We start from the raw sequence: 21,804 nt of genomic DNA, 5'->3' as shown, positions 1-21,804 counted from the left end.
TTCCCCAGTAGTTCCGACACACCCAGTGTATCTCCCCAGGTTATGAATCGTATGCCCACTGTTTTTATGTCCATCAACTGTGTCGTCCATCATGCAGTTTCTCCGACGTCTATGAGATTCCCGCATTTTCCAAGCAGCCTCAGTCCTCTCTTCCACAGGCGCTCTCCTGTCTCTGTCTCTAAGAACTTGTTTTCACACTTTTGCTGCTGCCGCCGCTGCCCTTGGGCTCTCTCTCTCTCTCTCTCTTTTCAGCGTGCGTATGTACAGTTCTATTATGTCACAATAGATTAGTTCCTGGCTGTCCTTGCACACTAATCCTCTCTTGTGCGCGGCGGCACCAGGGTCTGGCCTGATCTGCGGCAGTTCTCTCTCACCGCCAGAAGTGCTCCTCCCTTAAGCTGCCCCCCACCCCCACCCTCGCCACCATCCAAACACAAATAGCACGGTCCTCGTGTGGAAAGGCCTATGGACAAAAGCTTCAGACCTACTTAAAGCCACAATGGGCTCACGGTGAATCCTAATTTTAATCAGTGTAAAAGGAAAGAACGAAAGAGAAGGATTTCTCCAACAATGAGAGTCGGGCCGTGTTAGTTTTTGAGGAATTCGCGCCCAAGTATGCTTGAGTAAACACATAAGTAACTATTATTGTTGCACTCTTTGCTCTTTGTCTGGTCAGCATTTGTCTTTTTTGTCGTTAGTGTCAAGGACTGGAACACTAGTCCGTTTCATTAGCAGGCCTCACTGTCCCACAGGATTTATCTGACCTCAAAGTAAGCTCTTTAACACTTAGCCACCTTCCATCAATGTTCTCCTGCTACATTGGCAGCCATTGACAGGGAGCTAGCTATGTGCTAAAGATGTCATTTACTTTCAGGTGTGCGCCATCTACATGGTCCCAGCCTTCTGTTTTCCCTTTATGTGTAGTGAAATTTCTCTGAATTCCTTTCATCTTTACATCTTTCCAGATTTGAGAGTGTGGAGGGACATGGTGAGGACTCCCGGAATACCGCAGGCCTCTCCACGGACTTTAATTAGTTTAAGTTCAATGCTGCACTTGGTTGATTAATATGTTGTGCTTGGGTTAGTTTAGTCACGTCTCTTTTTAGTTTATTAGTGTTTTATGTGTCTACCAGGTATGTCCTTTACTTACTCTTCCCCCATTAGTTAGCTCCCCTTTCCGCTTATTCATAGTAAGCGTGTCTTTGTAAAGAATACACCATCGCAATAAAAACCATTTTCCTCAATAAGAAATGTTATGTCTTGGTTCTTTCTGACATCGATGCTACAATATCTTATATCTTACAATATTTTCTTAGGCTGCTGTCAGTAAATTGATACATTTTTGAACATGGGCCTAAATGACAAGTATCAAACCTTACTCCATTTTTCCTCCACTATGGTGTCCCTACACAAGTTATTTTTTAACTATGCTTCAGGAAAAATAGGCACAATTTATTGCTTCAGCTACTGATGAAATCCAAGTCTCTTTCTTTCTCCCTGTGGTTGATTAGATGTGCAAGGGTGGGGGAAACCTGTGACCTTGCCCAGGGCCCCAGTGTGTTTCTGGTTAGGCTTTGGGGACTGGACAATACACACATGAAAGGCCGCTTCTGCTGGGCTGCTCTGTCTCCTTTTAATCAGGAACAGGATGAACCTGCATAACATAGCCAGAGAAACACTGGTCCACAGCTCCAGTTCTGTTCACGGTCGTATCTTCTACATCGTTGACCTCCATCCCAAAGAGTGCCTTGCTGTCTATTTATTAAGACGTGTAAATCACCGTTATCAGAATGATAAGAGCTCCAGCTGTTGAACTAAATCTATTCAAATTACAGTTTCATCCCAAATCCTGCCATTATTGATGAACTAGATTATGATCTTTAAATCTCCTTCGATGTCTGGCATAGATAGACAGATCTGTCCACAGTCTGATGAATGCCTAGCAACAAGTCTTTTTAAAGCAAGACAGCTTGTTTACTTGGCAGGAGAAGCAATGCACTCACTGAACACATTTGTCTCTGTCTTTGCTGTTTGAGGGAACGCATTTCCAGCAGAGACACATGAAATGTAGCCTGGATCCCTCTTAAACAGATGTTCCTAGGTCTTCACACGGCTAAGCATACAGGCTGTATTCTCCCAAGTGTAACTTGAGGGCTATGAATGCTATTTAAGCTCAACAAAGCATGCTGAGTCAATGCTGAAATATTCCTAATGTCTTTAACAGTGTCACTCATGCTGTCAGCAGGGTATTGATGCAGCTGAATGAAAAAAGAATTACATAGCAGTAAAAGAGTTTCTGTTTCTGCTGTTTTCAGTCATGCGAACTTAATAAGTAATAAAGTCGAAAGGAGTGTGCAGTAATTATTTCTTCAAAGAAAATGCCGACCTGGCCCATTTACACAGTGAACGAGGAGTTCAGACACCCAACTCAGCATGGTAGCCGCCGAGCTGCTGCCGGTTACAGCTAGCCGTGAAGATGTTTGCAAAACAAATAACACTCAGCGTTGTTGGGGGGGTTAGGAAGACGTCAGTGTGTGAAGGGATGTTTCCCCCATGAAACTGAACTGAAACGCTCCTCCCGGCCTGAAGCGGCGTGGATGGCAGATTCAGGCTTTTCCAGACGGCCCCATTCTTTTCCTCACCGTGTGGTCAGATGCCCTCTGTTTGAAGCTTTCTAGTGCTCCAGGGCCAGAGGTCAAAGGTAAATAAGGGCCCACCTGAAACCACATTTGGTAACCCGTGTTTGTGAAGTGTCTCAAGAGACAGAATTATCCAAATCTCTTTCACCAGGCAAAAACTTCCTCTTGTTTGGGGAAATACTAAAGAGTTTGCGTAGAACTGATTTAAACTCTTTACGCTAATTACTCTCCATTTCCCACATTATCTTGTTTTTTTCTTCTCTTGCAAACTTAGACTTTATTGCCAGAGTTGACCTCTTTCATTGGTAATTGAATCAGCAGGGCTCCACAGTGTCTGCTAAACTCTACCAACCTACTGCCCTCCTGTGACAGACTTCTTGGTCCAAGCAAAGTTACAGGCAATTATTAAATTAATGACATATGTCTTTAATTAAATCCTTCTTAACATGAGTTAATGACTCAAAAATCACATATAGGCACATTGATATAGTACCCAAATTCTCTTTCAAATAATGACTCATATGAGTTATGCAATATTGAACATTACAATTCATGAACTGTTGTCTTCTTCCTGGTGGTTCTTCCTACACACAGTCCTCTTTTACATCTCCAAGCAGCTACTCAGTATCTAGAGAAACATGCAGCCTTGCAGAAAGCCAGGAGAAAAAAAGAAGGTATTGAGTTGCTCTCGCTCTCTCTCTCTGAAGCCCCAGCGCTTGACGGTAGCATTGCCTGCAGGCACGTTAGAGGTCACAGTGTCTCAGCATCAAAGGTCAGACACCCCCTCGACCTCTGCTAAGGGACGCCGTCATGGGGATGAGATTGACACATGCACCTACATACGTTCACTGCAGCCATATTCACTAGCACACACACACACACACACACACGTTTTCCTTCTCGTAGGCACACAGACACAAACTCTCTCACTCATACCCACACACACCTCCCACACAAGCATAAGCAACACCCCCCCCAGTGGCCCTTTGCCAATATTTTCCTTAACAATGTCCGTAATTAAGAAGAAGACGCTTATTAAAAGACACTGGCCTGATTAACGGGCTTATCTGAGAATCACGCGACCCACGCTACGGGACATTGTACTCTCTTCTTTCAGGAGCTCTAGGTGCAGGGTTCTGGAGAGATCTTGTTGGAGTGACCCACACCGCAGAGCACATTTACAAGATGACATCTATCTTCTCAATGGTCGGAGGGAGAGAGAAAAAGCGAGTGGGAACAAAAGTAACCAGAAGAAAATCAATCCAGAACATTCAAGGAGCCTCAATCCTCTGATAATGCTCACACAGGCTGGTCGACATTTCCCGGTCAAGACCAACAGCAAGGCTAACAGGTCTCACAAGGGATCCAGTGTGTCTCTTTTTTAATCACCACAAATAAATTAATTAATAAATAAATAAGCTCTTTAAAATAAATTCACCACTCAAACTTTAATGACTGACAGATGGCACAGACGATGCACCTTTAGTTTTTCTTTAAGTTCCCATCTTCAACATGTGGATACAATGAAGGAGGTGCATTTTTTAAAGTCCAGTGGTAACCTCTCAAATGGGACCTGAGCGGATGAATAAGAACCAAAGAATCAAATTATGCACAACATCACATGACGAAAACATGTGGCTACAGCACTGTTGTTATGCAAATGACCTGAGTGAGCATTACTTCTGCTCCTCGGGCCGATGACTCTGAAGAGGTGCGGTTCATCAGCCAGCCAAGCTCCCCGCACACCACACCCCCTCACAGGTCTGTGCACTTGCACAAACAACAGCAACCGCAGAAATGCCTCATTCTTTAGGGCCAAAACAAAAAAACAAAAAAAAGCTCTACCACGTTTCCTTTTTGATGGCAAGCAATAGGGATTGCTGCTTTCTCAGACCCATGCAGGGTGAGGAAGAGCCATGGTACTCTACCACTCTACTGGAGTGGCACAGGGCAGCAAGCTTGCAACAGTGAGTACAACTAATAGAAATGTATTAAATACAAAACGAAAAATCAACCTGCATTTATTTGTATATGTTTATCTTTGTGTGTGTGTCTGATTGGTCTGTATGTGTCTGTGTGTGCATGTGTATATTTGTGTGTGTGCATTTTTCTGATTTGTCTATACGCGCGTGTGTGTGTGTGTGTGTGTATTTGTCTGATTGATCTGTATGTGTCTGTGTGTGCATGTTTATATTTATGTGTCTTTATTTTTCTGATTTGTCTATACGTGTGTGTGTGTCTGTGTATTTTTCTGATTTGTCTATATGCGCGCACGCGCGCGTGCGCGCGTGTGTGTGTGTGTGTATAGGGGGCCTTGAGCCCATTTCCACCCATATCAGCATCATTGATTGTAATCACTATGAACAGGCCTCCCATTGCCTGCAGCCAGCCAGCGAGATCTGGACGTGTTTAGAGCATAACCTTTAATGTTCTCCAAGGTTTATATGGACTAAAATGCCTGATGTTAAATGCACCTGGGGTTTATTAATATTACTCCAAATGGCCAGCTCAGATCTGGCTGTCCTCTACAGTGCGGTCCATGGGTCCATGGGCAGTGTTGACACCAGTATGTACAGCAGGGTCTTCATTCAACTCCTTGACCGACATCCTTCTGTTTAAAGCTTGCTGCTCGCTTCACTGACTGCTTGCACAGCAGAGCTACTGGCTCTTTGCCAAAAGACTTGTTTTATAGTTAATATGGCTTCTCTGTACTGAGGATTCACTGAGATTTGTTGGTGGCTTTTTGGGATTCTAGTTTTTCAAGCCCTGTAAAATACATATCCTGCTTCCGTGCTGTTGTTTAAATACCTTACTGGAAAAGGGACTAGATTTTAAAGATTGTTTTATTGTTACTAATAATGTTTAACACTTCCGGAAGTGGTTAGCAGACTGAGGCGCGGAAGGAGTCCACCTAGTTCCTGTAACTGCATGCACAGACTCACCTTCTGACATTTTTAGTTGCTGATTGCAGAGTCTAAGAGAGTTATATAGTTATACAGCTATCAGTACATAAAAAAAGTTTACACAGAGCATTCTTTAAAAAAAGTAACCTATATCAGTTTTGTACTTTGAACACAAAATCACTGAAACACTTGCGTGGTCAAGGCCGTAGAGGGTAGTGTAGTGGTACTGGAGAGTGAACGCCGCCTGATCACTTAACGCTGACTCACATAAGGATATAGATTTGATAGGGATCACAAAGCATTTCTGCAAGTCGTTATGGACAAGGGTTTTAGCCAAATGCTGGACATGATTAGGCCATACTGAGTGTCACGGCTCCCTATAGAATAATGTGCGTTGTGGCCCTGCCTGAAGTTGAGATACATTTAAAGTTAGCAGGTTTGCTCCTCTCATTCAATCTTATTTTGGCTTGAAAGAAGGAGGAGGGGTGCATTATACATAACGCTTCTGACACATTTATTTATTAGACTTACGAGACCAGTAAGAATTGCCTTTAGAGCCTGTGTGGTCAGATAAACTTATTTGTCTATATTCAGCTGCTACTTTAAAAAAAAAAAAACATTTTTATGGTCATAGAATAAATGAAAATCAGTTTTCATAAACCTCTACTACTTCACTAGATGCTTCCACTAGCTCTGAGGTTGCCAGGCATACTTTCCTGAAGATTAATCTGTAGATACAAAAATGCAGTTTTAACATTTCACTTTTTTTTTTTTTTACAGATTTCCACACAACCTCTGACACTTCACATCTACAATTCTGTCAGATTTACTTTTAATTTTTCTTTTATTATACTTACAAGCCTAAAAAGTAATTTAATCTGATTGTAGGTGGTGTGGTGTGAGCATAAGGAGATTGATTTATGTCAAATTATTTGCATATTGTACATGGATAAAACAGACATTGAAAAAAATGAAACTAAATTGTACATTGACTTGTCACATTAATTACTGTCACGGTACGGCCCCCTCATCCCGCATATGTGCTCGTCTGCATGGCCACGCCCTCCCCATGTATCACCTGTTCCTCATTTCATGTTATTATGGTTTATGTATATAAAGTCTTGTGTAGTCGTTGTTGGTTGTCGGTGTTTAATCTTACGTGAGCATATGTGCTACCTTGTCTTCGTTGTGTCTGTCAATAAACCTTGTTGTGTTCTACACAGCTCGCCTTTGCATCCTACTAAGCCTCCCAGTGTTACAATTACTAACTTTGTCATTTCTTCCTAAAATCTCATTTTCGTTTAAGATCTTTGTTTATTGGGACAAAGAGTGCCTCCTTCCTCATTTTTTAACATGTTCGAATTTCCAGTATCACCAAGTCAATTCTCTGGACTCTCATTATCCCTTAATTAAGGAACTCATCCGCACTTGACTAGGAAGAAAACTTGTCCCATTCTGTAACAATTTAATCAGAAGGCTGATATGCAGTAACAGCGCACTTCAAAGCTCATAAACGAATATAAGGACCATCATGACAATGACAATTTAGCAGAGATGAAGTTGGTACATGGCTGATACAGTAAGGACAATAACATGCCACCAACCTGCTTTGCTTTCCATGAATAAACAGCTCTGCCACAGCTTTTAATCACTGACAGCAAACCACGACTGCAAAACTCGTCATCCTGAAACAGGTGCATCTACCATACTTAAAGAGTTCAGGAACATTACACAATAACTAATTACAGTGATAATGCATTTGGGCCATTTGCTTAACACCTCCTATCACGTCTATGTGAAGTGAAAGTCTCGGACTTGCTAGACTCAGGCTTACTAGAGTTTTACTAGAGTCTGTCAATAGAATTATTAACTAGTAATTAGTAAGAATTATTAATTATTACCATATCAGACACAGATATCAGATATATGGCCAAATACAATATTCCAAAAAGAAAAAATAAATAAATCAAAATTTACTATCCAAAATAAATTTAGGAGGAAAAGAATAAAACTCAGTTTGTATAAAGCTATCATATTCTCTCTCCCGCTCCCAAAGTGACAAATATTATGATTTATGGAGCACTCTAATAATGCCAGTTGAAATGGTTCACCATGTACCTTGGAGGGTAAATAAAAGACAGACTAGCATTTTGCCCCCTATTATTGTAGTTATTTGCACCGAAAAAAACCCCCAAAACTTTTGAAGCACACAAATTATTGTGCTAATGATGACTATGTTCTGACTATGATTTCTTAAATAAACACTGAGTGCTCCCAACAGACTCATGTGGAGTTTGTGATCGTCATCGTGAGCATGAACACTGTTCAGTAGAGAATAGTTAAGTCCAGCAAGCCCAGAATTCTTACAAGGTTTACAGTTTTCCCCAGTCTTGAACACCTGATTCATATTAACAGTTGTCAAGCACTTCATGCGCTGAATCAAGTTTTGATGCATGGAAAACATTGAATTGTACAAGCCCTCTAGGACTAGACTTTTGCATCCTTGTATGGAGAAGAAAACAATAAAAAGGCCAGAATTTATCCAGTATGTGAAAGAGTTGAAAGGTCAGGGGATCTCCTGTGGTTACAGCAATAAGCGGGAGGCAGTCCTGGGCTAACTCATGCCCCGTGAAACTCAGTCGGCCTACACCGATGAGGTTTACCACAATAACTCAACACAATCTAGGCCTCTAGGGCAAAAGTCATGGATCACCAACACTGGGAGGAAGAACTGGATCCCTAAAAGCTCTATCAAGGAAATCCAGCTCTTGAGCTCCCCAAATCTTTATAGGGCATTCAACAAATTTCAAAGATGTTGACTTTCCCTATGCGCCATTTGATTTGGTTAGAATATTATGTTCTTTGTTATGATGTTGCGTTTTGCCATAACCCAATTTCTGCTGTAGCTCATCCATAGTAGGGTCACAGGGTAGGAGACCATGCTCTGAAGACAAGCACGATATTGCTTGGTTAGAGGCACATGATCAAAACCATATGAAGTCTCGCTAAAATCTGGAATATTATATTTCAAATATATGGCCTTAGAAATATTTGCTTGGCAGACACTTCTGGAATACTTGATTGGCAGATCCTGAAGGAATGCTCTGCCCTGCAAAGTATGAGTACATCTTGAGATTGAGAATTGCAGTTTAACGGGATAATAATGTCATTGAGTACCATTCACAATTACCAAGGCCTAACACATCACAGATGCTTAAGAATGGCCTCATTATGTCATCACCTCACAGGAAGCTCAATGCTAGTGCAGCTGGACTGAACACAATGCAAGTAAAGCTATGGAGAAGAAGAAGCAGGCCACAAAATCAAGTTTACTAGTGAACCAATCCCGCAATGTGAGCAATGAGTCCCGAGCATACAGTGTCGGCAAATATGAGATGACTAGGCCTTAATCTTTTTATCTTACTCTCTATATATAGTGGCTATATTCTAACTTTCTCTATATAGTGTTATTGTGGATTACATTTACACTGAATCTGGCATGTAGTCCCGTTTCATAATTTTAATTAAAAGAATGTTGAGGTAAGGGCCAGAAAATTCCAGGAAAACTGATCAGCAGAACATTTGTACATGCTGTTTTTCTAGCAGTTGAACTCGCACTATAATAGCATGCACGGTCTGATGTCAAGAACGCATACATTTAGACTGTACTATAAAATTTCCCAAATTAACCTAAGGGCACATGAAACTGTGGTTGGGAGCAAGTCGACTGAATTAAAAGCTCTGTAATCAAGGGATAGTAATGGAGACATTACTGACATCATTCTCTGTACTATCAGGCGTAGCTAATAGGGCTGTTCCACTCAAACTAATGACCCTTTTACTCCATGTCACCACGATACTGACTGGACTCCAATGAACTAACTGAACTCATCTGTGCAAACTGATTTCCACTGCAGTAATGGAGCTCCCTTGGGCTAATGAAACTCCCCTGGTTAACTGAACTCCACTGGATTCCATTTGGTTAACTGAACTCCTAAACCCTGCATGAGAAACCGAATTCCACAGGATTGTATTTGTGCATAATCCAAATGCTAATGGTTAGCATAATTAACCTGCTGCAAATCAGCGCCAGGAAGTAATAACACACAAAAAAGATAATACAAAACCCAAACGTTTTATTAACAAACCACTCAAGTGGACTGTGCAAAGTCCCAGTAGAGGATATCTGCTGATTTGTGATCAATCTTTTTCCAAAGGGCCAAGCTTCAACTGCCAAGAATAGCACTCCCTCTATTTCACAGTGGTGTCTGGCTCTCATTATTATCCAGATAGGTTTCTCTCTCTCTCCCCATCTCTCTCTTTCTCTGTCTAAAGGGTTACCTTCTGTTTTTCACTCTAATATTGCTGCAGTACGGCAGCAGAACATCCCTGTGTTGTGTGGGATCTCTCATATATATGACGCACTTCAGGTTCCTTCCCTGTCGTTCATGGTGACCTGTGTGAGGGACACTAAGGGGGTTGCACTCGGAAACAAATGAGCAGCACCACTGTCTAAATATGCAGACCTGCTGTTAACTGCTCACCTGTTCATACTGTATTCTCTGTATCATGCACCATATGTGGTTCTTAGTTTGCTATAGCAAACGGGAACTAATTGTAGAATCCTTGAGTTTTGTTTATTCATTGTATGAACTTTTTTGCAGTTATTTTAATTAACTAATTACATTACAGTAAGTTAAAGTAAGTAACATAATGCTATTTCATGCCTGATCTTCACCACTTCTAAATTTTCCCACGTCACGCCACCACTCTGTCCACTTCACTGGTTTCCTCTAGCTGCTCATTTCTGGTTAAAACTCTGATACTTGCCAACAAGGCTAATGAAGGACCTGCTTCCCCCTACTTGAATGTAATATTCAAAACCTGATCTGCACTTTGAGACCCTCGAGCTTCAAGTATGGCCTGACTCGACACCTCTTCTTTCAAGATTCATGGAAGACAAGCATCAAGACATTTCTGTTCTAGCAGTGGAATGAGCTCCCACCAGCTGGCCACACAGCAGAGTCCCTAGCTGTCTTCAAACACCACCTGAAAACTCATCACTTTCAAAAGCTCCTTAATTTAACTTAATAAGGCACTTGTGAAGAAGATTTAATATTTGCGCTTATATTTGTCTCATTTAGTAATTACTCTTGAATAGTGTTGTATTTTGTAGGACTGTATGGTACCGCTCATTCAAGGTTTCAGACCTGACATTTGGTTATGGCAGTCCTAAAGGTGTTTTAGGAATCTAGCTTTGTGTTAGCTAAGGATACTTTAAGTAGACAACATTTTTTAAGTCACGCTGGATAGCAGTGTCTGCTGAATGCCATAAATGTAATTTAAAGTAAGTCAGCGTATTTGAAACATCACTTTATTTGAGCATGGCCAGCCATCCTGAACTTATTACAGATGATGCTTGGATGTAATAAATGTTCAAGGATTCAGTCTAACAAAATACTGGTCCAATCTGGATTGCTTTCATAACAAATACTCAAGCATTGTTTTTTGCATGATTATCATCTGTTGCAAAAACAAATAGCAGGACAACTATTTCTGTTTTGAAACAGTACTATTTGAAATACGAGCACGATTTCCACATCATTGTTTGGACTGGAGGATAATATAAAGACATGGTGTAGCAGCCAGTTCACTGCTTGTTTTTAAATTGCACTTTGTGTACTTAAAGATCACAATTTCCTATCATTATTCTCTTCAGCCATGATAAAGGCCTATGTGGTGATTCATGTTGAGTACAAAGTGTGGAATTCTTCAGACACCATGAATTTACTCTTTTCTGCATGATTTCCAAAGTGCCATTTGTAACAAAATCATTTTGATACTCTGAAATATGTAGTATATGAATTAAAAATCTCTACTAGACTAATTCCTCTCCTAAAAATCCTCCTGGTTCCTTCAGCTGGATGAACATTGGAATGTTGGAATGGAATCTTTTAGGATGATTGGATTTGGCTGCACTGAACATTGTTCTGCATGATATGTTCACTGTGCCCTCCTGTCATGTGAGCTCTGGAAAAAGACTTTTCATGCTTGGCAAAAAAATTGCTTCACCTCGTCAAAGTCCCTTAGCTGTTTCCTTGGGCCAATTCCAAAATAAAATACTAAATTAAAAATTCTGTTGCCAAACTGAAGCAAAGCGCGAACTGGAACAGGACCTATGTAAAGAGCTTTATTTATGTTGTTTTTTTATGAAAGCAACTTAGACATCGCATTATACAGAAATGTATATATCCCTTCAAACAGTAATCAGAATATGAGAACTATAGAAGCTACTGGAAATGTATTTTATGAAAAGAAATGTTATATTTGGATCATGCAGACAACAAGCCAACACATTTCACCATGGTTAGAGAAACCAGGAACTGGCTTTGTTGCTTGGTGTACATTTAACTAGTCACCAGTCTCCACCTTAAGGAGAGTCTGAATTGTCTCCACTGTATCTCCATGCATTATTGAATGAAAAGTTCAGCAGAACTGAAACGTTTTATGTGCTGTCAATATAAAAAGCAGATGCACTTCTGCAGTCAGTTTTAGGGCGTGTCATTTTGAGTTTTATATGACCATTCCTGCATTGTTATTGGCCTCCCCTAAAGGCCAGCCCATTTCCTGTCATGCTTATAGTGAGACCATCACCCCAGGCAACATTGCCACATGTCGGTAGACTCAACCTGACAGGGATCTTTAGATCCCAGTGCATTAACTGGATAGACGGAGAGGTTCTCCATTTTAAATATTCATGCAGCTTGCAAGGAGGCCACAGGAGGTCAAATTAGAGGTTTATATCTCTGTCTGTTTGTTTTTTGTTATATTTGTTCAATGTCTTTAACCTTTCATTTATTTATTCATCCATCTATTTTTCTGGCTCTTTTACATTTTCTTATACCCTGTCTCAAACAAATAATGCCTTTTCATGTTCACGTTTTAAACGTTTTTATGTGGATCGTGGTCTATTTAAGGTTCCAGTAGAACATGCACAGCTGGATGGCCTGCATGTCCTGCGTCTGAGAGTGTGTCCATAGAAGAACACCATGGGACTTTTTCTTTATTGCTAGTGGCACTTAGCGAGTGAAAGAGGCCCTCCTGTAAGAACTCAGACACTTGGCAAGCAATGCAGACCAGAGGGACTGTTTCTGTTTTTCCCTCCACCTGAGAGTACAGTGGCCTAGTGCAAGTGGGAAGATGAAACTGAGTAGCAATTTATTGTTTTACACTACAAAATCCATTCATAATACCATTTTATCCTCCATAGGCTAAAGATTAGCCTTGGCAGTGTTGCCAAGCTCAGCTCAGCTGCTTGTGTGTAGAGTATCTATGAACCCCTCCCTCTCTTTAATTCATGTATCTCACTCTCTCTCTTCATCCCCCTCTCTTATCTGACATATAGCGTTGTGTTGAAAAGAAAGCTTTATTATATTTGAACTTTGGAATGTTCCTCTGTTTCAGATAGCTTATCCCTGACAAATACAATTACACAGTGGGCTGACGTACACCTGCACACTGAAACCATGCAGATGTTCAGTTGCTCTGCTCTAAATCCGTAACTTTGACAGGAATTCGACACACTGTAGGCAGAATCTGCATTGTATAATTCAAGACTGTCAACATTGTTGCCAATAAAATTGAAAATGCCTTTTATATGTCACCTTTTAATAGCTTTAGCATGCAGCAGCAGGAAAAAAGCTTAGCAAAGCTTAACATGCTTGCATACAAATGTCTGAAGACAAACTGTGTTGGTTTGTGTTTGCAATACAGAACACTCTTTCTAACATTTCTCAGCTACAGAATGTCCTCTTCAACTTGATAAAATCTGAGTTTAATATTTTAGATTTCAGGGATGTGGTAGTATAGATTAAACTGGCATAAGTTGCAGTTAGACCAGCAAGATCAGTAATGAGCAGAGGCCTTGTTAACACAGGGTCTGGACATCATGCATAAGAACGTTATTATAGATGAAGACTTCAAGTACAATTGTCATGCCATGTTCAGACCAAATCTTGCCATGTCTTAGTTGGCTGGGAGACTGGAAACACTACATGTTCGACACCAACCAGTCAGTGTTTCATTGTTGGAGATTGTCAGTCATAGCTAACAAGGAACACATTGTAGACAGGAAAATGCCAAAAAACAACAAAAAAGTGATGCAAGGCTTTGTGTTGGGGTGTTTCTGTTCTATTCTTGCTGTTCTTTGATTATGTCACTCTATATGGCCTGTTCCTCTCAGCACTCATATGTAAGCCTGATGCTGGAAATTTGTCAGGTATGACAAAATTGGATCAAAATCAGGAAGAATTCATGTAGTCGCTCATGTATGAAGTACCAACTTAAAAGACAGTATTATGCCAGTCAAACTCATACTGTATCATTATCAATCTGATTGCAAATCTAGCTTTGTGTATTGCATTGCTGTGATGAAGGATATAAATTATGGATCTTGGTGGTTGTGACCATAATGTGGAATTGAAAAAAACAAACAAACAAACAAAAAACAACATGATTCACTGTGACTGTTTTGAAAGATTTTTATCTGAACTGTGAGTGGGGTGCTAGATTTCTTACCTACCTGAAGAGCTCAGCCCATCATGATGCAACACTCGATTCATCACATCTTCATTGTCTGGCGTTTGGCTTAAGCTTATGAGTCAAGTGAAAAATGATATGAGCTGAAAAATGATATGAGCTTGAAAAATGATATGAGCTTTCCATATGTGATGATCACAGCAGGCGGGTCATGGTGGGGTGACAAACCAGGCCCGCTGTGCCACTGCATCCTCAGTCAGGAGACGCGAATGGCATCTGAATAAGTCTTGGCATGTCACCTTTGAAGTCCAGGATGGAGGGACCCAAGGGGGTCTTGTTTAGCTACTCAAGAGGTGAAAATAAACAAGCCTGCTCGCTTACATACCGCTGCATTCTCTGGGAAAGCAGCCAACAGTATTTCTAGAGTGGCGTTACATGCATGGTATGGGGAGATATATTCAGAGGATTCAGTAATACATGGCAGGGCTGCATGGAGACCAATGAGTTTCCCAGGAAAATAAATGAACGCATAATGAGAACTCAGAGTTGATTAATTGTATCTCCATTATAATAATTCAGATCTGTAGCAGCATTACCTGTAAGTGATATACCTGACTCACTGATGGAATTGCTTGATCAAGATAGAGTTCTATTAGATCCACATAGAGTCTTTCAATATATTTTAATGCAGATATTTTGCTCTTGTTGAATGTGGTTACAATAAAACAAAAACAAACTAAACAAAACAAAGCTTTTTATACTTTCTGGTTAAATGAATGAACGATTGAATTATGTCCTCCAGTGGGGAGAAGGGAAAGTCAGCACAACACTGCCTACACAGATGTCAGTTTATCCCTGTGAAATAAAAAGTTTGGAAAGAAATAAATATAGCCTTATGACACCATTAAACTGAGGCCAAGAAAGCTGACAATATCATCATCTGACATAAACCTAAGAATACCAAATGCTGAGGGAATTGTAGTTATATCATTCTACAGGAAACCTATTTAAATGAGATGAAGTCCATTAAAATCTAGCAATATCTGTCACATACAAATAGACGCAAAATGCATTTTACGTTGTTTTTAGCTGACGTGGGCTTATACTTGCCTACTGTGTGCCGTTGTTCGGATCACGGGTTTATAATGTTCCCTTCCTTCTGCACTCCCTTCTTGCTGTAGATTGATTGAACGCATATGTGAAAACTGCGTGACAAATCTGGCAGGAGCGACCTCGCTGACTGATGAGGCCGGTCGCTGCATTAAGCACGCATCAATCATACGTGCGGGAAGCTCTGACTCACTGCTGCAGCCTGAGCTCAGCGGAGCGCAGAACACGCCGCGCCGAGTAAACTGCACTGACGCTCGGACGCGACTGGCTCTGGTCTGCAGCGACAGAAACATACTGTGCCACGGTGAGCGGATTCGGCGAGGGCTTTCGTAGCGTCGCACGAAACCGTAGCGCATGGAATGACCCGAGACCGTAGTATCGAGAGTAAAAGCACGGAACTGGCAAGGTCCTGCTCTCCAGCAGCTTGGAAAATAATCACTCCCTCCTGCTTGCGTTTATAAGGACCGCGTGGCCTCTGTTCCGACTCTCCAACCACATGCGGCGGAAAAGGGGCCAAAGAAACACAGAGCGCGAGGCTAAGCAGGCTTCTACGTGACACGGGACTTGTAGAAATGTTGGCCTGCTTCACATTATGTAGTTAAACTAGAAATATATGGGACCTCCAAGGACATCAACTGTTCGGATGATGGATTTTATTTGTGATTTTTTTTTATCGTTTGTGTAGGCTACTACAATTCACACACATTGTTCTGAGATCCCATGCATGGCTGCTTTTAAATGCTTTTATTTTTGAGAACGGACAGGAGGAAGGAAATGCGACCTTCCAACAAATTAATTGTATCCCAGATGACTGTTTCATAATGGCAGGAAAAGATAAGATTTCATGTTTTGCTTCACAAAAACGGGCTTTATATAAAACCAAAGTATCATATCAGAGCAGATATGTATTAAATAATTTACTCTTGCCCATATGAACTCTTATAAGTGTGCAGTAAAACAAGAAAGTATTTTCCCTGGGCAAGGTAAGACTGCTTTGTCACAATGAAAGCATTAACTCCAGCACCTATTTTAGCATCTTGGATATTGGCAGGAAAGCACTTGAACATAAATGGAGCTTCGGGCTCTGCTGCTGTATAGAGGGTGTGACCGTCTCTTTAAGCCAAGCCATGCGTTAACACAAATCTTTGCCCACTAATCGCCAATGTTTTCTTATGCCTGTAAATATGAAAATAGTGTGTGCTTTGCTGAATCTGCTGCAGATGCTTTTAACACAGTGACAGTGGTTGAACAGAGTTGAATAGCTGTGTATGTATAAAACAAGCATTCAACATGTAGTGAAGTTTCGCCTGAATACGTTAGAACTCATATTTAGATGATGAGCAGTTTGAAAATTTGAAATACAAAGTAGAGCACAATATTTCCAATAACCATTAATCATAATGAACTGCAAACAATATATAACGATATACTGAAATTTGCCCCATTTACATAGTTTTGTTTCAGATTCCTTGTGCTGTCTTTGGAAACCTCATTAAAACTAGAGAGGGTCATTGGCTGAAAAAAATGATAAGGAAACTAATATTAGGCCAGGATCGAGGAGTATGAAGTTTACCCATAAACACAGATCTCCTGTGTGAACTACACACTAAACAATTGCTCCTGCAATATCTAAAATTGCATTATGCCAGACCAATATGGTGTACTGATACCAATTATACTAATGTGTTAAGCTTTAAATAATCTCTTAGGCCACTATGACTCACCCTTTTTCATACCTGTGAACTATGCAATTATTAGCCCATAGGCCATGTATATCTGTATATATACAAACCTCAGTTTCACAGCACCAATCCAAAGCATGCCAGCAAGAGACACTGTTCATATTAACACATTTTATGAAATATGAAAAGAGTTTTGTGAAAGACTCAATCATTGAATTTTTTAAAAATAAATAGCTGTCTTGGAAGGTGACTTGGAAGTAATGTTTAGAGCTTTGGCTATTAACAAGTCATTTTGATTTCCATGACAAAAATCTACAAACATAACTAAGGCAAAGTAGATGAGAGTATATGGTTTCATTTAATCTAAAATTCACTTCTACTGCAGCCTCCTTTGGGCATGTGGACTGAAGGCCTGAATGAATTCAGATCTAAAGAAACGCATGGTACTTCTGGACTGACGGTAACTGAACTCAGTCTTCTTGAGTGATACTTGGCACCTGAGATAACATCAAAGGTGGGCAGAAATTCCTTGTGAACATGCGCTATGCTTTTAACAATACCCGTTAACAAGCTTTGTGGAGAAAACGTATGCCTTTTATAGAAAAAACAGTATGATTCACTGTCAAAGCAGTATGGCAGGTCATGGTGTTTCAGTGATATTAGACAGCGGATGCCGTTGGCCGATGTGTGATTGATTTATTGATGTGTTGTTACGTGCTTAGTAATGTATGGGTGTCACGGTATGCTCCCCTGCTAACTAATCATGTGGTGTGGCCCGCCGTGTGCTGTGGGAATTTGTTGTCTCATTTCAAGTTTGGTTTATTCGTCACATACATAGTCATACACAGTATAACTCGCAGTGAAATGGTAGATAACTCGCAGTGAAATGGTGTAAGCACACCCATGTTTGCACACACCTGCACCTGCTTTATCGTGTAATGTCTTTGTGTATTTAAAACACTGTAGGGGGTGCATCTTTGTTAGTCCTTGCCTTTGTTCATGTTGATGGTCACCTTGTTGGTGTTAACCGTATTCGTGGCTACCTTTCGCTGTTTACGTTACACGGGAGTGCCGTTGTCTTGGGTTTGTTAATAAACATCTGTGTATGTCAAGGGAGTCTGTGCATCCTGCTCCTCACCCTGCGGCACTCGGGCCGTTACAATCGGTGTAGATTTGTGTCAAATGTTATATTCCATCAGCACTGATGAAGGTATTCACAGTCTGAATGCAAACGTCTGTTAAACATGATATAATGACAAACTGACTGGAAACCTTCTCTGAGTACTTCTATGGGAATATATCCTAAATAATATAAAATAAGCATTAAATAAGTATATAGCAGGTGCTTCACAGCATTTTTCAAGCATGTGATTTAATCAGACATGTGACTCCGACTCACACTTTACCTTTAACACAGTAATAATCAGAAACAGTTGTTTCCCAGTGCATCTTACACAGACATTTACAATTCCTCTGGAAACAGCAATGGTTATTGCAGACTTCATCACACAAGGGTGGCATAAATTCTTAATGTTCTCTCATCCTTTGTCTGTGAAAGCACCTCAGACAACAGGTCCCATGGACACATTTGAAGAGAGAGCGTGTTAAAAAAATATCTAAGAAGATATAACTGCCCTCTCTTCTATGTTCCCATCCGAGTGGTGCCCGTTGCCATATTGTTTCATGCTTTGCTTACTATGTGTTTGCTGTTCTATGGACGTCTTCTTAAAATTGATTGTGTTTAATCTGTTTTTTGGTTTCATTAAAACACCTGCATCCTGCCTCTTTTTGGTGCCCACACACAACACACAGCATCACAACATCCACTTGATAAAGCAATAAATGCATTTACAATCCACATTTACGTGAATTATTTAGGTGCATATAATTAATTGAATGCAGTCTACCCTGAAAGTACTCGTAAGACAAGCAAACGTTGTCGTAACCTTTAACACTTAGATTCAGCACAATGCTGAAGTTTCTAAACCAAAGTGTTAGCACTGGAAAAACAAGCCTTTTCTGGCTGTAGTAACACCTTTCTCCTAAATGCAAAATCACCTTTCTTGTTTGCAATATTTCAGTGAGACTTTCTCAGAAATGTCTTATTCCATACCGTTGCCGCTAGTGTTCACAGCTGCCAGAGTGCAGGCTGTGGTAAAACTTCAAAACACTTAAATTCTTCAGGCTAATTAGATAGCTAAGCTAGCTAATTAAACTGCCATTCTGTCCTTTGCAGTGCAGTGTGATTGAAATATATGTTATTCACAATGCTTGAGTCACACAGCTTGTGAGCTTCTCATTTTAGCCCTGTAAGCCAAAGTGGGGTTAAATCAGGACTGTTTAATTAGGGCACTCTTAAAATGTTACATTTGCAGGACTACGTATTTAACCCCATAATGAAGACTTTCCTTTCTCACTCACCTCTTACTGATGACTTTGATGATAATTGTGGATTCCAAGTAAGTGATCCATCATGTTACTACTGACTGGATTTCAATTTTCCATTTAAGGTCATTGGTGCGGCATTTGTGAAAATGTCTGGAACCCATCTGCAGTCTATGACCCTCTGTCATGAGGTGAGGCTGTGCTATAAAACCCAACTGTGTTGTCACCACAACGGCACGATAATGTGTCAGACCGACAACTGTCCCTCTCACCCGTTCACACATGAAGGAGGCTGGGAAAGCCTTTACTCCAAAGGCAATACGAGCACATGCTAGCAATTTGTTTAGAATAAATGAAATAAAATCATGCAGTTGACAGGGTTCACAGCTGTCTGCGCGAACAGCAGAGGGGATCTTTGTTATCGGATTGACAAGATGAGACACTTTAGTTTTGTAATTTCTTTTGGGTTAATATATTTTAATTGGAAGAAAGGCCAATAAAAAGTGTCTGGCTCAATATGAACGCACACTGTTTTTGTCCCCTGCGACAGCAGAGCAAGATGGGAAGCCTGGAGACTGGCATATACCTTTTATTGTTTACCATTGTTGGGAAGTTGGATATTAGGCATACTAATTAGCAAACCTTTCTAATGAGCCAAATGTTCAAGTGTGTTATGCTATCCGGCAACAGAAGCATGCCATCAGGATAATCACTGCCATATAATGCTCTGTTATGGGTTTCTGCCTGGAACATTTCTGCAGTTCCAGGAACGAAATTATAGATTTTAAATAAGTACTCTTCTTATTTACCTAATGAGTTCTTTACTACAAAAGGGCTAAATGAGCAGCCCTGGTAGAGGGCTTAGTTCACTGCCTTTCTGCTTATGCAGATAACTACGGATCTCAGTGCAGTAGATTTCTCCCGTTTCACACAACAGTTCCATTAGTTAGCACACTCTACTCTAACTTTGAACTATTGGCACACCATAGTCAAGTGCATCTATATTTGTGAAGGAGAACCCTAATCACTGGATTACTGCACAATTTTTTTTATTTGTGAGCTTGAAAATACATCCCCTAAACTCAAAATTATTATTCCCTTTAAGGGAATATTTGCGACTTACTGCTTGTTTTGGATTTGTTGAATAGTTTGCATTATCTAACAACAAAGTGGTACAAGTCTTCTTAATGTTATCAATTCAAATTAAAGGTTGATCATTAGATTTATCATCTATCTAAACTCCACAGTGTGAACTAAGCACAAACATTGTTAAAAAAACCACTGAATTTTTGTTGCAGAAAAATGTATGGTGAAGGGCGGCATTTCCAAGAAACGACTTACTAACTTCAAACCTCTCCAACCCAAGAACGGATATGAAGTTTGCAACAGTAATTTAAAAGTAATTGTCCTTGAAAATAAAAAGAGCCTGTAGAGGTTTACATCCTGGAGGCCGTTTCTCTCTCCCGAGGAAAATAAGGCATTTGTAAGAATAAAATGGCTTCATTGTGACGTTTGGTTTTTCCAGCCCCTTAAAATGAAATTTCTTCCATTCCAGTGAGATATCCAAGACTAATAAAAAGCTTCATATGGAGATAAACTGCAGGCTGATGTGCAATGTGTCATTCCCCATATGGTTGGTGTGTGTGTGTGTGTGTGTGTGTGTGTGTGTGTGTGTGTGTGTGTGTGTGTGTGTGTGTGTGTGTGTGTGTGTGTGTGTGTGTGTGAGGGAGAGATATTGGCAAGGGTGGATGGGATGGAGCTTTTCTTCACATTATTAACTATTATTCACTACTTTAACTATTATTCACTACTTTAACTATTATTCACTACTTTAACTAATTTAACTAATTGTGCTTTAATATTACTTTATTGTGTTATATTACATTTGCATTTCCAAAAACATGAACTAAAATTTGGCCCTGCAAGTTAAAATCATAATCATAACATTAATCTGTGATATTCAATAAAGTTTGTTTTAAAATATTTCTAAGTTCCAGTAGAGGAAATACGTGCTTCTATCTTGTTAGATAATGCACAGCGCAGAAGCCTACTAACTCATTCAGTTCAAACCTCTTCATACCAAATTTCTGGACATTCATCTTCTGTATGTATTCACCATCTTCGTTCTGTATAGGAACTCTCCAGTTTGCCTAGCGACACCCCAGGGCGATGCTTTCCACCTGTTTACTGAGGTAATAAAAAGAATTTACAGGAAAAAGAGGTTTAAACATTGAATTATAAATATGAATAACATGAAACCTAGAGTATCATAGAGATTCTGTGTCCTTATAAAATGGTCTTTGTAGAGATCAGGGGCCTCTGTTAGAGGCCTATGTTGGCTTCTGCAAAGGATTATGGGTAAACCGCTGCTGACCTCTGTGTAAAGCACATCATCTCTCCACCAGGTACAGGATGGTACAGAAAAACTACTTTATGTAAGATGAAGTAATTAAAAAAAAAAGTCTTCACTTGGACTGCAAGAGTACCACGCTCCAGCTGGTATAGGTATTGAATATTAATTTGCATATATTGAATAATGTATGGTTT

The sequence above is a fragment of the Electrophorus electricus genome, chromosome 25 (genome assembly GCF_013358815.1).
Source record: "Electrophorus electricus isolate fEleEle1 chromosome 25, fEleEle1.pri, whole genome shotgun sequence".
Taxonomy (NCBI): domain Eukaryota; kingdom Metazoa; phylum Chordata; class Actinopteri; order Gymnotiformes; family Gymnotidae; genus Electrophorus; species Electrophorus electricus.
This window is presented reverse-complemented; position numbering follows the sequence as displayed.